The sequence below is a fragment of the Larus michahellis genome, chromosome 11 (genome assembly GCF_964199755.1).
Source record: "Larus michahellis chromosome 11, bLarMic1.1, whole genome shotgun sequence".
Lineage (NCBI taxonomy): Eukaryota > Metazoa > Chordata > Aves > Charadriiformes > Laridae > Larus > Larus michahellis.
Window position 1 is genome coordinate 3,369,881 of NC_133906.1, and position 3,714 is coordinate 3,373,594.

Consider the following 3,714-nt stretch of genomic DNA (forward strand, 5'->3'; position numbering starts at 1 on the left):
GTTCTTGGTATCCTGGCCTTTGATGGAGAACGCGAGCGCGTTACCTGCCTGGGAGAGAGCTCCTGCAGGGGAACAGTCAGCCAGCTGTAGTGGCAGCAGCTTTGTGGAACTCGTGCTTTGTTCACATGGAAAAAGGAGGAATGGGGTGTGAGATTAGGGTCCGTCCCTTCTGAGAGTCTCTCTGCTGCTCTCAGGGGGCATCTGTGATCCGCAGGAGCAGTGGGACTTCACCTTCAGGCACTTGGTGCTCGGGCTCAGCCTCTCAAACGGGCTGAAGGCTCAGAGGCGCGGTTGCCCACTGCTGCTTCTAGCAACTGAGTCTTCCAAGGCGGTGTGGTCTCCCTGCCACAATATATTTATCTGTTTCTCCTTTTTTCCCCTCTGTTACTCTGTGTGTGTAGTCAGCGGGAAAGAAAAAGCGAACTTTACAGCTGCCTTGTCCTGACAGCTCAGAGATGTAGGAGGGAGGAATGGATTCCTTTTGTCTGGCAGTCTAGACAGCCTCTGAAATAAGAGAAGCTACGAGGGAAGGCAGCAAGTCTTCATCCTTTGAACTTTCCTTTCCTTTTCCTTGAAGTTGGTGACTGGAAGGGACCAAGACTGCCTCGGACACAGCTCTCCCCAGCAGTCCTAGCCGAGACAGACTGGAAGCAGATTCTGCTTTAGAGTGAATGAGGTGGACGGAGGGGGAGAAAAGACCCTCTTTAAAGAGAGTAGCGAGTGATCTAACTGTAAAGGGCGATGGAGCTTGAAGCATACTCTCCTTTCCTCAAAGCTAAGAGCGTGTTCTTTATTAATGGCTTCCCTAATGCAGTTCTGGTGCAGCCGCAGGAGGAGATGAGAGGCAATGCCTTTGGTGCCCAGCCTGCAGCGCGCTTGGTGTGCCATGGTGGGGGGCGCAGGTCTGCAGGGCCGGGGTTGGGGGGTGGATCTTCACAGCAATTCAGGGCGTTGAGCTGCCTGGCTTCAGGAGGACTGAGGAGTTCCAACCCAAAATTCAGTGCTTGGCTTCCACGGAGGGAGGCGGTGGGGTCTAGGGGTCCGACCTGCTGGGGCTGTTGATGGGGGAGGCTCACAGAGTATGGTGCAGGCAGCCTTGGGGGGCTTTTCCGTGAGCGTAGGTCTTCCACAAGTCTCCGAGTGGTTGCACATTCATCGTGCGTGGGTCCGGGCCCTGTTTTGTTGGGTTGTTTTAAGCGGCAGGGCTCTGATTCGCGGCAGGCAGGCAGGCAGAGGCACGCTCAGATCGCGCGAGCAGCGCGGTTCCCTGCAAGCTTTGAGGGACGCGTGGCTGGGGATGTGCGCGTTCCCATCAACTGCTGCTCCCCGGGGCTGTTTGTGCCATGGAGGTACACAACCGTGCGGGTCTCGTGTGTGAAACTACGGCCTCCGTTCTGTCGCAGCGTGGCCCTGCTCCTGTCCCATAGGCGGGTTTGGTAACGGCAGGGGGCACTTGGCTGCGCGTCTCCTGACGATAACCTGCTTTACAAAACTCGATCGCGGGTGACTTCTGTCCTGAATTTCCCTCGCTGTCAGAAGTCATCCCCTGTGTAAAACGACGGTCTGAAAAAGAGCAATTCTACAGCAAAGCGAGTTGGGTCTTTCAGGTGCTGAAAGGAAACATCCTTAAGCGAAACAGGTTAAAAACCATCCTCCGTGGCAGCTTTTCCCGCCTGAAAGCGCAGCCAGATGTTCCCGTGGCGGAGCCGGGGGCAGCCCGGGACAGAACTGCCGCCACTCGCACGCTCTTCCCGCCCTGCTGGGCTTGTAGCGCCGTCGGGGCGAAGGCAATGGATCATCATCTCGCGGCCTCGGGGGTCCTGAATCATTGATCAGGGTTGGCCTTTACTTCTTCGATGAATTATTTTCCCTGTCACAGTTTAAATGCATCTTTCGTAGGTGTTTCTTTTATTTTTTAATGCGCTGTTCTTAGCTCCTCCTTGATAGGCTAAATTATTGAATGGGGGAGGGAAAGGTGAAATCGGGTGATGTGTGTTGTGCTGAGAACAGGTTCTTGCTGCGGAAAAAGCGCTGGGAAGGCAGGAGATGCAATAACTGGGCTGTTCCCTCTCGTGAGAAGGAGCGACTCCTGTCCTGAGGAGTAACTGGTGCCGTCCGGCCGCTGGGAAGGGATGTCAGCACTGGAGAAAGGGTGTTTGGGGTCCGTTGCCCACTGCCATTTTCCACGTAGGCCGATACTCATCTCGGGAAGCCGTTAGCCCCAGCAGCGCTGCAGCTCCGGGATAAATCCCTGGTCTGTGTATGACGGTAATTAAGAAAAGTTTGGCACGTGTTCTTTGGGGGGAAAAAGGTGACCCAGCGATGTTCGTGCTGCGTGTTTCCACCTGCGAGCGTCCCCTCGCGTGTCCTCTGCGGGGGGAGCGGGTCAGAGCAAGGCACAGCCTCCTCGGGCTCTGCAGGCCTGGCTGCCTTGGAATAACGGCGTTCGGTAACGCAAACGGGACGGGGAGAGCGGATTCCAGCCTCGGCTCCTGCCTGACCATAACAGGGGAGGTGCTGTGGCTTGAGAAACCCACAGCAATTTATTGTCGTTTAGACAGTTATTGATTGATGACCCCTCCCCACCCAGGAAGGGGGAATTGGGGAAAAACAAGGAAAGACCAGGGTTGAAATATAAACAGATTTAATAGGATAAGGCTAGATAATTCCCATCAATAACACCACAGAACCAGTACTGGTCCCCGTACCAATATAAAATAGACAAGGACTATGCCCAGCCCATCCCACCAGCAGGAGCCGTGCACTCCCCGCAGGGACAGCCAAGGTGGGACCCTGCGAGCGCTGCGGCTGCGGGAGGAAGGGAAGGGCTCAGGGCTCCGGCACCGGGGCGAGGAGTGCTCAGGATGGCAGCCAGGGAGGGAGGGAGGGAGGGAGGGAGCTCCTCAGCAAACTTTCCAATTTCTACTGAGTGTGTGGTTCCTGGTATGAAATAACCCTGTTGGCAGCTTGGGTCAAGTGCCCGGGTCTCACTCCTCCTCGTCCCTGCACCTGGGGAGCTCGAAAACACCGAGACCTTGAAACCCGCACCCCAGAGCTGGCTAGAAAGTAAATATTTTCACAAATTCTGACACTAGAGTCTTCTAAAAGTGCAGTTTTCCCAAGCATTAGAAGAGGAATTAGTCCTGCGTCGCTCAAACCAGGAGAGGAGGGAAGGCTGAGATTTCAATCCCGTGCGCGCTATCTCCCCTTTGCCTTCTTTTCCTTTCCTAAAAGCATTTTCCCCCGGCTCAGGACAGCCGCAGCGTGCCGTCTCTGGAGGCCATGCCTGATGAGGACAGGGACCTGCCGTGTCCCCTATCCGGGCAGGGGATGCTTGGCTTCCTCGAGGATCGCAGGAGGAAAGCGAGATGGAGTCTCTTCCCCTTCTCCACCAGACAGCGACTGCCAGAAGGCACAGCTGCTTTGTAAAACGCCCCTCTAAATAGCACAGCGGTTTAGTGGAAAAGTTTTTCCTAATTCAGTAGCTCTGCCCCCGTGGCTGCTGCCGGCTCCCACCTGGCTCCCGCGGAGCTGTGCTGGCTGCTGGGGACGGGTGCTGCTGGGCCGCGGAGGCACCCCATGGCAGCCTCCGTGGCGTTGGGAAGCAGAGTGTGCCACGGCAAAGCAGGTGCGTGGGGCTGGGAGGTGGTAACTGGGATGCTCAGCAGCCGAGTCCCTGGGTGGAGTTGGAAGAGCCGGAATGCCAGGGAAGCA